At 37.9% G+C, this 18735-nt stretch overlaps 1 protein-coding gene and 1 non-coding gene across 2 annotated transcripts in view; one reads left to right on the forward strand and one right to left on the reverse strand.

The window, feature by feature from the left end:
* Positions 1-18735, forward strand: part of CPEB3 (cytoplasmic polyadenylation element binding protein 3) — a 192558-nt gene that overhangs the window by 2374 nt on the left and 171449 nt on the right. The gene's annotated exons all lie outside the window — the stretch shown is intronic.
* LOC115527807 lies at positions 13755-13861 on the reverse strand. Its single transcript, XR_003973044.1, has one exon. It is a non-coding gene; the product is annotated as a U6 spliceosomal RNA (small nuclear RNA).

Here is an 18735-nt window from a genome sequence, read left to right on the forward strand (position 1 = left end):
TTGAAATGGGTGACACGTATAGCCTAAATTTCAATTTGTCTGTCAACTTTGTTTTCCTCAGCTCTTGGATTTAAAAATAAGACTCAGAATAATTGGAATTACAATTTAGTCTCTGATCTTGAAGGAAAAAAGTCTTAATTACTTAGATCTGAGTCTCACCAGAGGGGGGGAAAAAGTTGAAATATACTGCATTTTATATAGGGTTAGAGGCTTGTGGTAAATGATATCCAGGCAAGAGAGTTATGGAATCCTAGAGAATATGGAATATATTAATAATTTTGTAATGGGTTTAGAATAAGCTGAGTACAGAAGGGCTCTAAATATGTCCGGAAATTTAAAATAGTATATTACTTTAATGTTCTTCCATCACCCTTGTTTTGAACTGTCTGCCAAAAGGGGCTCTGGAGATATTACATGGAGAAATAGTATAAAATAAACAAGTGCCCTCCAAGGAGAGTTGTCATTTGCTAAATTTGGTAATAAACTGCAGGCTGAGTCCACATTGCAGGCCAAAGAGAGTTCTTCATTAATTCACTCTGTAGATGTTTACAGAGGACTTATGATGTGCCTAGGTACTCCAGTAGCCAATTAAACTACTGTTTTAAGAACATACAAACTCCCTAATGATGCTTATACTAAAAAAATAAAACAAGGTAATTACATATGAAATATTACATAATGATATGTGGCATCATATAATGAAGTACCAAATGAATAGCGTGGAAATACAAAGTGATTTAGAGGTTTAGAGGCATCTGTTAGGGGCTGGTGTATTAAAGAGAACTTTACGAAATAAGGGAAATTTAGGCTCTACCTTGTAGCAGTAGGAAGAATTGTAGGTGAATAAGTGAATTGTAGGTGTATGTAGATGAGGAGGTGGAGAAGGGTCTTGGGTCTGGATAAGGATGAAAAGATGTAGAGAGAGGAGTTAACCTCTGTTATTGTAGGTCTCTGTTGAGTGAGAGTGAAAAATACACTGTTGGCTAAGTAGGGAATAGATAAAAAGGCCTTGAATCTATTCTTTCAACAAATATTTATTGAACGTGCACTATTTATGTGACAGGCACGAATAAGATAGGCACTGGGGATACAATAATGAGCAAAAGCAAGCATATTGCTTACCTTTGTAGAGTTTATAGTGAGAGAGAATCACATAATTTTTTTAAATTTGCAAATGTACATAGTGTTATGAGAGATTATAGCTAGGGAATTGACCTAGATAGGGAGGTCAGGAAAGTGTCTCTCAGGAAGTGTCCATTATGCTGAAACCTGAGGAAGAGCAAGAGTTAACTAGAGAAGAGGAAGAGGAATGAGCAATCCAGGCCAAAGAACAGCATGTGCAAATACCCAGGGAAGGAAAGGCCTGTGATGAATGGGGGGCCCTGAAACAAAAAGGGAACTTGGGGCAGATTGAGACCAAAAAGGTGAATCAAGTGATAGAAAATGAAGAACTTTGTAGACTAATTTGAGGAATTTTGCCCTTATCCTAGAATCCTGCTGGGAGGAGTAGTTTAGACATAGGAAATCAACTCTATTCTTTAGGAATAGAGAATGGGAAGTTAACTTATGGTTCTTAAGCCTGCTGTGAGTCAGAGACTCACCCTGGAAATTCTGATGTGCCTTGTCATTGTGCCCAATTAGCTGTTTTGTTTTGTTTTGTTTTTTAACAAGTTCTGTAAGTGATTATTAGACCACTGGTATCTGAGGAAATACTGCAGTGGGTGGAGAGCCTACGTTTAAGTCTTAGCATTGCCACTCAGAAACTCAGCAACTGTGGGCAGGTTATTGAATCTCTTTAAATCAAGTTTCCTCATCTCCAAGGGAAAGAGCTATAGCATTTACTTCATTGGATTGCTGGGAGGATTAAATGAGAAAATTCATTTAAATTGTTCAGTACGGTGCTGGGCACATGGTAAGAGCTCTATTGGTGTTAGCTCTTAATTATTACTAAAAGTTCTTGAATAAAGGTGAGAATGATTTAGGGGGATTAATTTTGAAGTAGTATGCAGGATGAATTAGAAACAAAGACAAGTTAGATCTCAGTAACTTGGCCATGGTCTGGAACTATTTTCAAAAGTTTACTTTAACACAGCTATTAGTTCTTGAAGATCCTTGGATAGGCTAAGTAGTTCTTAAGTAGATAATGTCTCTAAAGGACTTTTATGGGGGGACTTTGGTCCCCAGAGTACATCTTACTGGCTTAGAATCTATAGGATTACTTTGAATTGGCTTAATTCTGGACAGAGGCTTCACTGGCCCTTGTAGTGGACAGCCTAAAACCTATTTATCTTTATTTGCTGCTTAGAGAATAGGATCCCAACAGCTTATATCCACTCTAATGCAGTAGATATTAACAAAGAGTAAATAATTTTACATAATATCATCATGCACTAACTTGCCTTCTTCACTTCTTCATAAATATGGTGGAAGACCCATTACTTTTCATTATCTTTGCTTAAATTCCTCTTTGGGTTATGTGTCCCTGGGATATGCAATGGTGTGTCAAAAGTAGACAAAAATCACAGATAACTTGTCACATATTCCCTCTTGTATCCCTCTTGTGTCCCTGAAGTATCAGTTTTATGAGAAAATGTACATATAATGAATTTTCTTCCTTTTCAAACAAACATGGATGTCATAGAGCAGCAGTTCTCAAAATGTGGTCCAGCAGATCCCTAGGGCTACTTGAGGTCAAGATTATTTTCATAATAATACTAAAATATTATTTGCCCTTTCACTGCATTGGCATTTACTTTGATGGCACAAGTAATGATGGATGAAACCGCTTGTGCCTTAACACCATTAAAGGCATTGGTAATAACCTGTACTAATGGTTATATATTTTTCACCACCATGCACATGCAGTAAAAACAAACCAAAAGTTCACTTAAGAATGCTCTTGATGGGGCGCCTGGGTGGCGCAGTCGGTTAAGCGTCCGACTTCAGCCAGGTCACGATCTCCCGGTCCGTGAGTTCGAGCCCCGCGTCGGGCTCTGGGCTGATGGCTCAGAGCCTGGAGCCTGTTTCCGATTCTGTGTCTCCCTCTCCCTCTGCCCCTCGCCCGTTCATGCTCTGTCTCTCTCTGTCCCAAAAATAAATAAACGTTGAAAAAAAATTAAAAAAAAAAAAAAGAATGCTCTTGATTAAGCAGTAAAAAATATTTGATTAAATCATGACCCTTACATACACACATCTTTAATATTCTGTGTGATGAAATGGGAAAGGTGCACACATCTGCATCCAAATATGATAGTTGTCTCAGAGAAATACAAATGATTGAGATGCAAACTGAACTGGCTGCTTATGACAGACTATTTTTACCTGAAGGACTGACAATAAAGAATTTAAACTTTTGTGCTATAAAGAATACTGTTAAGAAAATGAAAAAAAAAAAAGAAAATGAAAAGACATCCCACAGAGTGGGGAAAAATTTTGGAAATCATGTGTCTGAAAAGGGACTTGTATCTAGAGTACATGAGATTTATTACAATTTAATAGTAGAAAGGCAAATAACCCAATTAAAAAATAAACAAAAGATCTGGATAGACATTTCTCCAAAGATATACAAATGGCCAGTAAACACATACAGAGATATTCACCAACCATTAGAGAGATACATTACCATTAACCAACATTAACCATTAGGGAGATACAGTTCAAAAAAAGGACAAATGTTGGTGAGAATGTGAAGAAACTGGAGTTCTAGTACACTGCCGTTGAGAAGGTAAAATGGTCCAGCCACTTTGGAAAACACTCTGGCAATTCCTCAAAAGGTAAAACCTAGTTTCCATATGACCCAGCAGTTCCACCCCCAAGTATATAACCAAGAGAAGTGAAAACATGCCTACATAAAATCTTGTACGTGAACGTTCATAACAGCATTATTCATAATAGACAAAAAGTGGAGCAGCCCAAAGCCCATCAATTGAGGAATGGATAGATGAAATGTGGTGTGTCCATGCAATGGAATATTGTTCAACAATAAGAAGGAATGAAGTACTGATACATGCTACAACATGGATGAACCTTGAAAACATTACACTAAGTGAAATAGTTCCAAATAGCACATGTTCTAGAATTCCATTTCATGAAATGTTAAGAGATAGAAAATAGATTATTGGTTACCTAGGACTATGGCAGATGGGGTCTTGGGCGTGGTGACATCTAAGGTGTGCAGGGGGGTTCTTTCTGAGGTGATGAAGGTGTTCTAAAATTGATTGTAGTGAGGATTGCAACTCTGAATACACTAAAAGCTACTGAATTGTATACTTTAATTGGATGAATTACATGTGTTTGAATTATATTTCCATAAAGCTGCTATTTAAAGTAACACCAGATCGGGGCCACCTGCTTGGCTCAGTTGGTAGAACATGCAACGCTTGATCTTGGGGTTGTGAATTCGAGTCCCATGTTGAGTGTAGAGATTACTTAAAAATAAAATCTTAAAAAAACATCAACAATGGCACTGGATACTAAATGTACTCTTGATCTTGGGGTTGTGAGTTCAAGTCCCATGTTGAGTGTAGAGATTGCTTAAAAATAAAATCTTAAAAAAAATAATAATGGCACTGGGTGTTATATGTAAGATGAATCACTAAATTCTGCTCCTGAAATCAATATTACACAGCATGTGAACTTACTAGAATTTAAATAAAAACTTAAAAAAACAAAAACAAAAACAGAGTTTACTCATTTCTTACTGTTTTTTTTAATGCTGTTTTTTGAAATGATTATTTTTGAGGACTAGAGAGCACAAATGTGCACATAGGGGAGGGGCAGAGAGAGAGGGAGAGAGAGAATCCCAAGCAGGCTCCATGCTGTCAGGGCAGAGCCCTATGCAGAACTCGATCCTACAAACTGAGACCATGACCTAAGCTGAAATCAAGAGTCGGGCCCTTAAGCAACTGAGCCACCCAGATGCCCCTCATTATTGGTTTTAAGAGCTCTTTATACATATACCAGTCCTCTATGAGAGATGTGTTTTTATAAAGTTTATTCTTCCAACTCACATCTTTTTCACAGGAATATTTTTTGAAGAATAGGAATTTTTAATTTTGATGAAGAAAATTTATCATTTTTTTCTGAAATAGATCATGCTTATAGCATCAGGATTAAGTATTTTTTAATTCAAATGTGAATATATTCTATAAAAGGGGAGTGTTCTTAGAACATTGAATTTGGTATCAAACAGATCTACTTAAATAGGAAGTAAATAGACACTCTGACCTTGAGTAAATTGTGAATGTCTGAGCTTGTTTCCTTGGTATAAATCTTTGGTGTAATATCATGACTCCTCTATGGAGTTTCTGGCAGGATTATAGTAGAAAATAAATGAAAAGGAGGAAAGAGTGTTGAACAAAACTAACTAAATAAATAATTTAAAAAATTATGAAATGACACCAGATAAAACCTTAAAATCCATTATTAGTTGGCTGATTTAATAACATATGACACACCCATATAACATAATAATATATAGCTGAGCTATTGGAACAAATGAGGTATTTCTATACAGGCCATAAGGAAAAGTTGCCAAAGATTTAGTAACCATCAGTTAGGATTTTTTTGTTGTTGTTCCACAGAAATCAACTACATAATTCAGCCTTTTAGGGGACATTTGCTAATGTGTAGAGACATTTTGATTGTTACATAAGGGGATTTTACTAACATCTGATGGGACCAAGGATGCTGCTAAATGTACTGTAATGCACAGAACAGCCTCTCACAACAAAGAATTATGTAGCTCAAACTGTCAGTAGTGCTGGGGCGCCTGGCTGACTCAAGTCAGTGGAGCCTGCAACTGTTGATCTTGGTTTGTAAGTTCAAGCCCCATGTGGGGTGTAGGGTTTACTTAAAAAATAAAATCTTAAAAAAAAAAAAAAAAGTGGTGCTGAGGCTGAGATATTCTGAACTAACTTAACTGAAGGGAAATTTGTTGAAAAGATATGAGTTACTTAAGGCAAGACCAGGCTAGGAACAGTGAAGTAGGAGCTACACCAGAGAATATTGGTAACAAAACATTCCATGTTTAAATGGGTACAGCACTGGAATGAATAAACTACAACTGTTTTTATTCTGCTCACAGTTCAGAATCTAAGGAGGGAGGATCTAATCAATGTTCCTTGCCACTTGGCTAAGGGCAGGCAGTATACCGTGAGTGAATGAAGGCAATTCCTCAAAAGGAAGTACATTCATTAGCAAATACTTATTGACCATATGTTTATGTTTCAGGTTTTATTTAGGTGCTGTGGATAGAGTAGAGCAAAAGAAATGAAAAGATCCTTGTGGAGTTTATATTATTAAGAGGCTAAATCAGGGCAAATCTTTAAGTAATAAAGAAGGTAGAATAGTTACCAAACATCAAAACCAATAAATACTACCTGTATATTAAGTGAAAAAAGCAGGTATTATCCCACTTATTTTTTTTTTTTTATTTAGGATGTATATGTGAGATTTCTAAAAGGATATATAGGAAATTGTTTTTTTGTTTTTTTTAAATATTACCTCTGGATAGTGAGACTGAATATGGAGAGAAGAGTCTACTTTTCATTTTATTACCTCATAATATTTTCCTTTTCACCATGAACATGTATTTTATAGTTAAGGTTTTATGTAATTAGATTAAAAAACAACAGAAGAAATCATTGCAGGTGAAGGATGATTAAAAGCTTTTAAAAAATCACAATATTGTGGTGCTCTGCTTATTATGGAAAAGCAGAAAGGAAGAAAGAACATCTGACTGGAAAGTGTGGCCTGTAATCATTTAACAAATATTTATTGAACACCTAGCTGCCTTAAATCTTTTTTGGAAAAGGTGGAGTATAAATATCAAACATCAGCCATGTGTGAGGCACACTGTGAAGTGCCGTATCTGGAACAGGATTGAAATTTGGAAAAGATCTGACAACTGCCCTCACTGGTGCTTGTTGGCATCTACTTATTGACCACCAAATATGTGGCATGTGCTGGACCCTTTTTATACACATCATTTCAAATCCTAACAACAATCTTACCAGATAGGTATCTAGGTCTCCCATTTCACAGATGAGAACATTGAAAATTGGGAAGATGAAGTCATAGCAAATAATGGCATAGCTGACATTTGAATCCCAGTATATCTGACTTTACTGGAGAACAGTGTGTGAGTATGTGAATAGTTAAATAACAAGTAAAAAGGAAAGTAAAAAAGCAATCACAGGACTACCCTTGGTTAATTTTTGAAGAATTTTACAGATAAGTATTCCAGGAGCTGAGAGAAGGAAAAAGAGGTTGCTCATATTTGGAGCAGTCTGGGCAGGTTTCCTAGTTGGAGGAGTGGTTTGAATTGGGTCTTGAAGGAGTATATAAATATGTGAAGAGAAAGGCAGCGTGTCAACTTTTACTGAATGCCTGCTCGAGGCTAGAAACATCTCATCTCAGCCCCATATCCCCATTTGAGAGATGAGGAAACAGAGGCCTCACCTTACCTCCACCCCTTGCCAGGGACAGGCAATTAACAGACATTAATTTTTGGCAATCGGATAGGTGAAAAGAGAAATTTGTTGTTACAGCCAAACACCTCTATTTTATAGCTTCTGGCTTTTAGTCTTGGGTAAGATGAGTTAATGGTAGAAGAGAAAGTATACATAATAAACTAATAGACCAGGATATACCCTTTTGGGAGAATAGATATTCAGCATAAGTAGTTTTCCTCTACTTAGGGAGTTTTAGGCCTTTATGAAGGTGTTCTATCTAATTTGAGCTTCTACAGCTGAAATCTCAACTTGGTAACTCTTAGGAGGGTCATCCATTCAATCATTTATTCAACATTTCTTGAGCTCCAACTATGTACCAGACACTGTAGGAGATATTGGGGATACAAAGATATGAATAATACATGGTTACACTGTTTTTATTTTATTCATTTTTATTTTTTTTTGAAAAAGAAAACAATGGGGGTGGGAGAGGTACAGAGAATAGAGGGAGGCAGAGAATCCCAAGCAGGCTCTGCGCTGGCAGTGCAGAGCTCAAGGCAGGGCTTGAACCCATGAACCTAACCGTGAGATCATGACCTGAGCTGAAATCAAGAGGCGGATGCTCAACAAATTGAGCCACCCAGGTGCCTGTATTACACTATTCTTGTCATCAGGCTGCTTACAATTTAATGGAAGAGACATGTAGTCATATATACAATATATGGAAATGTGAATCCAGTATTTTTGAACATACTCTGAAAAACCTAGGAGTCCTCCTTGAGTCATTTTTCTCCTTTACCTCATCCTCCTACCCCTCAGTCAGTTACAAAATATGGTCCATTTATCTCCTAAATATTTCTCAAATACATTTATTTCCATTCTTTCCGCCTTCACCTCAGTCCTGTTGACTGTGTTCTCTTACCTTGTACTATTTAACAGCCTCAAATTGCCTCCCTGCGTTCACTTTAACCCCTCTCCCCCTTCAACTGATTTGACAATTGGCCTTCTAGTCTGCTCTTTCTTCCTTTGACTCTCCAGTAGAGTGACTTTTTAAGAAATGTAGAACTAAAAAAAAAAAAAAAAAAGGACTGATCATGTTATCTGCTTAAAATCTTTCTGTGGGTTGTTTAAATCCTGGTGAGAAGGAGCCAAGCCAATGGAAAGCATAAATTTAAATTTAGCAATTTTGGAGAAAAGGGGAATAATCTATCAATTGTACCTTATAGAATCTAAGCTTCATGAGGGCAGGGACAGGGACCCTATCTGTTTTGTTCAATGTATTTTCAAAATTTTTATAAATGTTTATGTTTGAAGGAGAGAGACAGAGTGTGTGGGGGGGAGGGGCAGAGAGGGAGACAGAATGTGAAGCAGGCTGCAGGCTCCGGGCTCCGAGCTGTCAGCACAGAGCCTGAAGCAGTGCTGGAACTCACAAGCCATGAGATCATGACCTGAGCCTAAGTGGGAAGCTTAACTGACTGAGCCACCCAGGCGCCCCTGTTTTGTTCAATATTATATCCCCAATGTCTGGTACAGAGCCTGGCCCATGGCATGTGTTCAGTAAATATTTATTCAAAAAAAGCAAGACACTTCTAAGGCTAGAATGAACCCTGTAATGTTTGGTTGGAATGGAGGTATCAATACAAACTTACAATTTTATAGATATAAATAGATCTACACAGATCTATACATACACTTTCTAGCTCTATCTGCTGAGAGAACCTGAAGTAATGACACCCCAGAACCAGTGAATATATCTAGTGGTATCTCCAATAAAGGGAACCCAAGCTCTTTAGAGAAATTAGCTCTTTGCTAATTCTAAACTGGCTCAGGAAAAGTACATGAGCCTGGAAAATCTGCGGTGACAGAAAGTAGGGATGTGCTCAAAAAAAGATGGGAGCATGTCAAAAAGACCTAGGAATCAACTTGAAGGGATTCTAGTGGAATAGGGGACATTTTGAGTAACAAAATACTAATACTAATGAATCATAACTCATGGAATAAAAAATGAATCCATGAGTCATTACTGATAAAAATAAATGACTAAATCAGGGGAGAAGGAAAAACTCTTCCTTAGAGTAGCATTCCAGATAATGTAGAAGAGTTGATAAAGAGCAGAGATTACCATTTGCAAACACCACAGAAATAATTGATACAGGCAAGAATCATTAATGGATGCTAAAATTACTGGGTGAAATTATGTTGGGAAACAGAATATTCACATAGAAAGTGTCTTCCCAAAGATTTTAAATAAAAAGTGAATAATAGCTTTACAGTGGAGAAATCTGGCAGACCCTACTTTAACCAAGTGATCAAAGTTAACAGATAGGACAAATCCACATCCTTTTCCTTCTGAAATGATGCACTGAGCAGGACACAGTATCCCTTTTGTGGTATTATTGCCAAAAATGTATAGCCTGAATTTGATCACGAGGAAACATTAGATAAATAATAATTGAGGTACATTCTACCTAATAACTGGCTGCCATTCAACAGTGTCAGGGTCATGAAAGATAAAGGCTGAGGAACTATCCCATATTAAAGGAAACTAAGGAGACGTGACAAGTGAAAGCACTGTGTGATCCTGGATTGGATTCTTAGAAGGGACATTAGTGGGGTGATTGGTAAAATAAGGTATGCAAATTATGTAATGAATCAATGTTATATCCTGATTTTGATAATTATACTGTAGCTATTTAAATTGTTAACATTTGGGGAATGTGGTTGAAAAGTATAGGGAAATTATTTTTTATAATATTTTTGCGATTCTGAAATTATCTCAAAATTAAAAGACGAAAAAGACCAAAATAAAATCCTACTTGTAATGGCTTTATATTGCCCTTGCTTACTTACCAGTTTCCCTTACTTACCTAAGCTCTAGAATGCTGGCTGGCTACTGGCTTTCTTCCCTAGTTCCTTGAGTACAATGTGCTGCCTCCTCTTCAGAGCCTAAAGGTAGGAGGAACCTTGGTATTCTTTTTGAATGGAACACACTTCTTTTGAACTCTTTAAGGCTCAGCTTGTTTACTTACACAATATATTTTTTTAATTTTGGAGAGGGAGAGAGAGGGCATGAGCTAGGGAGAGGGGCAGAGGGAGAGAGAGAGAGAATCTTATTCAGTCTCCACACTTAGCGAGGAGCCCAAGGTGGGGCTTGATGTAGTGCTCAATCCCACAACCCTGGGATCATGACCTGAGCCGAAGTCAAGAGTTGGATGATCAACCGACTAAGCTACCCCTCAGCTTGCTTACTTTAGAAAACATTTTGACCCCCTAATCCATGTCCTGACATCATATGGTTTCATAACATCTAGTACTTTTTCATGGCATTTTTATCACAGCTTCTATGAAATTATTTATCATGATATTGACGAAAGCCTACTCACTGGTAATTAATGTTTATAAGAGACGGAGGGATTGTGTCTTCTTGCCCAAAGTTATTTACCTAAAGCCTTACAGTGACTATTTGAGGAATTAATACAAGTTATGAAGTGGAACATTCCCATATCCCCTGTAACAACTTGGATGAAATTGGACACAGGAGACATTTTAGGTTTGAGGAGATGAACATGAGGATCAGAATTGGTGGCAGTGACAGGAAAGGATAGAGGAGTCTTATCACAGAAGGAGCCATATGACTTGATAGAAGGAAGAGTAAAAACTGATGCAAATTTAATCACCAACTGCATAAAGGTACACAGTTGAAATGGCACTTGAGTCACTTTTCCAGCAGTATTTTTTAAAAGTATGTTCCTAAATACTTGAACATGAAGTCTGTTTATTTAATTTTTTTTTCCTATGTTTATTGAGAGAGAGAGAGAGGGGCAGAGAGAAAGAGGGAGACACAGGCTCTGAAGCAGGCTCTGAGCTGTCAGCACAGTGCCTGAGATGGGGCTCAAGCTCACAGACCCTGAGATCCTGACCTAACCTGAAGTCAGATGCTCAACTGCTCAACCGACTGAGCTACCCAGTTGCCCCAAATTCTGTTTATTTTTAATAAAAATGTTGTGTGCCCATGGTAAAATACTATATTACATAATAAAAGTATTTTAGTGAAAATACTAATTAGCATGCTAATTAGTATATTTGACATACTAAATTTTACTAGAGTATTTTAATTAAAATACAGTATACCCATGTTAAATTAATACTATGCACCATGACAAACATTAAACAGTAAACCGACTACATGAGAATACCTGAATGTCCCTCTGTAGTGGATGTTGTGATGCTACAACCGAGATCGTCTCTTCATAGGGAAGGTGCTTATCACATAGCTGATGGGAATATTGGCTCCTGGTGATGTGAAGCTTTGCTTTGTTTTGTTCTTACTGGGCATTGCTTTAGGATGCAGGGAACTGCCTCACTCTAGGTTATGCTCCTGGGAGCCCACAGCCAGTGATAAGATGCAAAGACTTAGCTTCCTTGCCTCATTTGAGGACAAGTCTGAGGGCTGTCTCAGCTCCAGAGCTCATCACAAGATGGACTGAGTACTCAGTTGTTACCACTTTGGGAGTCAGTGTATCTCTCTGACTCTTCCTGCCTTCCTTATTTCATTGCACATATATTTGTCAGTTGTGTCCTATCCTCAATAAATCATTTGCATGCAAAACTTGGTCTCAGAATCTGTCTCCAAGGAACTCAACCATTGACACTGTCTCATCTGGCTACCCGCTAAAGGTTGCCATCATTGGAACCTCTTTACGTATGTGTCTGGATCATTCCCCACCCCCGGTTTCTAAAAAAAAGTCTCGAGAAATATACAAAAACAGTACCCAAAGTATAGGTACAGCTTGATGAATTTTCAAAATTTAGCAATATTTTTATTAGAGAAAGAACAAGGAAATGATTTTGGATAGTGTGAGAACCACTTACATTTACAACTTCCTCGTGATGGGAATTTTGAGAGAGAGGGGTGTGTTGCCAAGGGAAGTTGGAAGTTTCTCAGATTTTTAAAAGAGCAGTTATCTTTTGGTTGACTGCAGTGCACTCTGAAATGAGAGGAACATTCTAAGTCTACTTTATAATACATTTAGGTGAAAAGGGGAAAATAATGAATATGAGGAATCAGAGGAGAAACTGTGAATCATTTTACTAGGAAGAGTGGAAAAGATGATCTTCCTGAAAGTCAAATATCTATAAATCAAAAGTGTCAAAATATTGCTAAAAATTTGAGTAACTAAGATTTTCCTATGAATCAAACTTAATACTATTTATAGCTCAACCTAAGCTCTTTATACAGCTCTTTTGATTTTAAAGTAAAATTTCAAGAATCCATCCATGATTTTGTTCATCAGTGATAAACATAGCTTTCACTGAGGGTGTTAAGTTCACTTTCTATCTTTACCACCACCACCCTCTTTGCTTGCCTGGATGATACAATAGCTGGCCTCCTAATCAACTATTTCTTGGTTTCCACTCTTTTTTTTAACTTTAAAAAATTTTTTAATTTATTTTTGAGATAGAGACAGACAAAGCATGAACAGGGGAGGGTCAGAGAGAGAGGGAGACAGAATCGGAAGCAGGCTCCAGGCTCTGAGCTGTCAGCACAGAGCCCGACGCAGGGCTCGAACTCACGGACCGTGGGATCATGACCTGAGCCGAAGTCGGCCGCTCAACCGACTGAGCCACCCAGGTGCCCCTTGGTTTCCACTCTTATCCCAAATGCAATCTGTTCTCTGCAGAGAACCACAGTGGTCTTTTTAAAAGCTTAAAGCAGATCATGTTACTGCCTTACTTAAAACTGTCCAGGGATTTCCCATCACACTTAGAAAAAAATCCAAAGTCTTAACTTAGTCTAAAAGACCCTACATGATCTGGCTCCTGCCTACCTTTCAGATCCCATCTTGTACCACTTTCCTCGTTGTTTACTTGCCCTCTAGCTACAGTAGATAGCTGTTCCTCTAAAACAGGTCAGAAAACTAAGGCAGGGGCCAAATTTTGCCAGAGGCCTATTTTTATACTGCCAGAGGACTAAGCATGATTTTTACATTTCTAAAGGATTGTAAAACAACTGTAACAACTGGAACAAAACCAGTTATATTCAGGAGAACTTCTGTGATTTACAAAGCCTAAAATATTGACCATGTGGCTCTTTCACAGGAAAAGTTTGGCAATCTCTGCTCTAGGCTTGTTTCTCCTCCATCAGGATCTGTTCATTAGCTGTTCCCTTTCCATCCTATGCCACCAGTCTTTGCCTGGATGGGTCCTTTTAAATTCAGAAGCAAGTTCAATTCATGGAGACCTTTAATGAGAGAATCAGATTCTCTCAATCACATCACCTTTTTCTTTCTTTTTTTTTTTTTAAATATGGAACACTTCACGAATTTGTGTGTCATCCTTGCGCAGGGGCTATGCTAATCTTCTCTGTATCGTTCCATTTTTAGTATATGTGCTGCCAAAGCGAGCACATGTCACCTTTTTTCTTTATAGCACTTACATTTATCTGATACTTTCTTATTTATTTTTATTTTTCCAACAACCATTCCTTCCTTCCCCTATGCAGGAAGATCTTTTCTTGTATACAACCTTTGAGCCTTCTTGATCTTGTATTTAGATGGAAGAGAGCAATTGTGAATGCTGGGAGCCTACTACATAATAGGTGCTCAATAAATGTGTTGAATGGATGAATTTGCAAATTATTTCTGTAAGTGAAATTTAGGGCTTTTTTTTTTTTCGTTTGTCCTCTCTTTTGTAGGGAGTACCTACAGTGCAAACAGCAACTAAGACCCACTTTATTTTATTTATTTTTTATTTTTTTAATTAATTTATTTTTTAATGTTTTATTTTTTGAGACAGGAAGAGACAGAGCATGAACCGGGGAGGGTCAGAGAGAGGGAGACACAGAATCTGAAACAAGAGCCACTTTAAAATGGAGAGGCAGGGGCACCTGGCTGGCTAAGTGGGAAGAACATGCAACTCTTTGATCTTGGGTCATGAGTTTGAGCCCCACACTCCATGTTGGGTATAGAGATTACTTAAATAAATAAATAAACTTAATAAACGGAGAGACAAAACAATGTCTTTCCCTTAAGAGATTAACTCTTTTCCTCCTCTGCTCTCCCTAGGAGAGGCCATTGCTGGAAGGGTGTGGAATGTTTCAAAGGGATGTCTCAAGGACTTCTTATTTAAAAAAGAAAAAGGGTGCCTAGGTGTCTCAGTCGGTTAAGCATCCAACTCTTGATTTCAGCTTAGGTCATGATCTCATGGTTTGTGGGATTGAACCCCACATTGGGTTTTGTGCTGACAGCACGGAGCCTGCTTGGGATTGTCCCTCTCTCTCGACCCCTCCCCTGCTCTCACTCTTTGGGCCCCTCCCCCACTCTCGCTCTTTCTTTCTTTAAATAAATAAATAATAAATAAATAAATAAATGAAGTAGAACTTTTCTTCCTTTCATCTGTTTCTTTTAAGAGAGGAATTTTTCAGAATAACAAGACTAATTGAGGTCTCATTCTCTAAGATACTCTCAGGCTTTTGGGTGAAGATGGGCTTAACATTAAAGGAGATGGTTTAACACTAAGCTGAGGCAGGCCTGGGCTCAAAAGAAAAGCCAAGAATGCTCTAATAGGGCTTGTTCTAGGTGATCATATGGAGGAGAAGGATAACTCCAGGTGCTGGATTCTTCTGGAGTTTCTTTAAGATTGTCTGATCACATGTTTTCAGTTTTGGTTTGGAAAATACACAGTCACTAAAGGAAGAAGCAATGGGAGGCAGAAGCCTGATTGTAAAGAAGAAAAGGTGGGCACTATAAGCCCTCTGGGTGTGGCAAGAGGTAAGGGATAAGAGTTAAACTTTAGAGTTTGAGTTTTAGAATCAAAATAGACCTGGGCTTATTCACTGACTGGATATGTCACCTTGGGAAAATTATTTAGCATTTCTAAGTCCTGGTTTCCTTATCTGAAAAATGAGTATAATGATAGCTTCTGTCTTTTTAGAGTTATTATGAGGATTAACTGATAAGGCATATAAAATGCTTAGCTAGATGCCTACATAGACTAAGTGATCAGTTAGTATGAACATCATCATCATTGTCATCACCAAATGATGAAGAAATTCTCTCAATCCACTAATTTTGAAACTAATAAAGAATAAAACCTGTATCCTGTAGCAATTTAAGGATATGTCTCACTGTACTCAGCTTCCATGGTAGAGAACACAGGATATAGAAAGAGGTGGGCTATGAAATGTCTGGATAACAAGATCAGTGTTGCTACAAGAAGCGTGGGCTTAACATAGGTCATTTGACTCTCCATATTAAGTGGAAAGGAGACAAATCTGTACTTGAATATAGATATTCCAGATAAACCTGTCTGCCTGTCAGTATTAGCTTTGGATTTCATACATTGACCTTTACTACTTTACAGTTTATTAAAAATGCCCTCATACACACTAATATAATTCTGACTTAGGTAGGGCAGCCATTGTTATTATCCCTATTTAATTCTAGAGGAAACAAAGACTAAGAAATTGAGAACATAGGTTTTAGAATCAGATTGTGCGGTTTGAATCCTGGCTTCTTCATTTCCCAATGGTATAACCTAGAGTAAGTTACTTGGACTTCTCAGAGTCTCAGTATCTTCACCTGTGAAATGGGGATAATGAAGGTACATAACCTCTTAGGGTTGTGTGCAGTTTCTCATCATGTAAACAAAGTACATGGCAAGGCAAATAGATGTGCCTAATATTTGTTTTTGTTATCTCCCAGGGCCAGGCACCTAACAAGTGGTAATTCCGGTATCTAAATTTAGATAATTGGATTTCATATCCAATGTCCTTTCCATACACGACCTCCCATAATATTAATAATGTTGATTCCCTGCCACTGTGATGATGTACAATCCATTAACATTAGGGCAGATGGTCCAATTTGTTTTTTCAGAAGTGATGGGAGATCCATCTATAGTATCCCTCTTGGTACAGTTGGCACACTTATCTGATTCTCAGTTTCCTCAGTGAGAGAACAGTTATGGCCTTAGGACAGAGCTACACCAAAAAGCTCTAGATTTTGGTTCAGCTGTTTGCAGCAAAGTGCTGAAGATACTAGTCTGACCACATGAGAAGTCAGCCTGTATTAACTGAACCAAAGGGAGACTTGTAGTGTAGTTGAAAAAGCATGCACCTAGTGAGTTGGAAGACTTGAATTCTAATCTTAGATCCACTACTTATTAACTATATCTTGAAACGTCTTTGAGCCTGAGTTTCCACATTTCTGTTTTGTATTTTTTCTAGCTTTATTTATTTAGGTGTAATGGACATCTACATGTTTAAAGTGGGGATTCCAACAGTTATCTTTGGGGCTGTCACCTGGTCATACAGTCCCTTTATGGAAATTAGGAAAAGGTGCCTCTTCTTCCAAGCAGTTGCAGCTTTACATTAAGGTTCATGAGCTGAGTGAGCAGAACATATACTAGATTTCATTCTCCACTAGCCTTCTGGTGCATTGCACAATGAGGGACCTCTGCTGTCTCTCCACTGCACAGGGCCGTTAACATCAAGTGAGATAATAAAGGTGAGGAAGCTTGGTAAAGTGTAATCCCGTCTGTCAATGTAAGGCAAATACTACTTGGTTTCAAATATTAGGACCCAAGGGTTACCTGGGTAGATATACTGAGCATTGCCCTTCCCTTTGTTTCGATGATCCCTCTGATCACTAACTTGTACAGCACCTATAAATTACTGGCTTTTAAAGCAGAGATTATGGCAAAGAAAGGCTTTCTACATCATTTTCAGGCCTAGACCGGTCTTGCTCTTGAGATCCCTGAAGACTAAAATCAGGTTTTTTTGATGATTCATTCTCTTGAAGACAGGCTGTTTTTAGAACACCCTAGAGTGGGACTGGGTCTTGCCCATGGGTGGAATTTGGAATCCTTTGGTTAGAGCTTATCTCTGGTTTTCAGGCAAAGGTCATTGTATAAAAGGCTTGTATCAATGGGAGAAAGAAAAGTTGCTGAGCCACAATTTGCCCTCTTTTCACAGCTTTGAAGCCCAAGCTGTGTTCTGGGCTCTGTGGATCAAATAGGACAAGAGGATCTGCTTTTATGAGTCACTAACAAAGAGACAGCTTTAGAGTCAGACAAACCTGAAATTAGGTACTAGATCTGACATTTACTAGTTTTACAACCTTGGGCAGGTAAATCACCTTTCTAAGTTTCCATTTGTCATCTGGAATTAGGGATAGTAACAGTATTTATCTCAAGGGTTTTTTACGTGGATTAAATGAACTAATACGTGGAATGCACTTAGCATTTTGTCTAGCACACAGTATGTGTTCCATAAATGTTAGCTTTTATTACTGAGCTCCCTGCAAAATACCAGACTTTGCCATGCCTTCCCCCAAGAAGCCTAGGGTTCAAGTTGGGGATTAATATAATTATACCAGAAAAGATAAATAGAAATACAAAGCAACAAATGTGTGATACGGATAGGAACTGATGTTAGGAACTGGTGTTTGAACGAGGCTGTGCAAAAAGGTGAGATTAAGATAAGTAGAAAGGATGAGGAGGGCATTCCATATGGGATCGGTAACAACAGCAAGCTTCAGGACCCTGAGTAGACCAACTTGCCTGGAGAAGTGGGGATAATGCTATCTGGGAACATAGGTTGGGATTAGAAGAAGAGAATCCTAAATATAGGGTAAGTGTTTGACTCTTGTTCTATAGATAATGATGAGTGACATGACGAACCTTGTGCATGAAAATGTCTAGCAGGTGTCTGGAAAGCTCTTGGGAAAGTGCTCAGAGCCAAAGCTAAAACTTTGGGGATAGAAGTTGAAACTATGGAAGCCAGCTCCTTGAGAGGTGCCTGTTGATTACAATTTAATGAGGGTGGCTTTTGAAAAGCATTTAAAGTGAGATGGTGAACCTGTCAGATTTGAAGACAACTTAAAACATTAATGGGGGTAGGGTTTGCTTCTCTGAAGTCTTCTGAAAGAACATGTGGCCTGTCAGAATAATTTCTTAAAATGGAAATTTGAAATATAAAATATAGTTATTATAGGGAGAGAAAAATGACCTGTATAAAACTTAACCATATTTCCTGAAATGTTTTCAGAGGGTTCTTATGACTGAGTAACCATGACAAGAGTAGGAAAATGAATAAGCTCCAGTTGACTAGAGGGAGGGGTGCTGTATCAAATCAGTTTATAAAGGGAGATGACATTGTGGTGAGGGGACTCAATTTGCAGTTCAGTAAAATCTAAAAATAGTGTGGGATACTTTTTTTTTCTTTTAATATAGTTGACACACAATGCTACATTAGTTTCAGGTGTACAACATAGTGATTGGA

This window comes from Lynx canadensis, chromosome D2 (genome assembly GCF_007474595.2).
Source record: "Lynx canadensis isolate LIC74 chromosome D2, mLynCan4.pri.v2, whole genome shotgun sequence".
NCBI classification, from domain to species: domain Eukaryota; kingdom Metazoa; phylum Chordata; class Mammalia; order Carnivora; family Felidae; genus Lynx; species Lynx canadensis.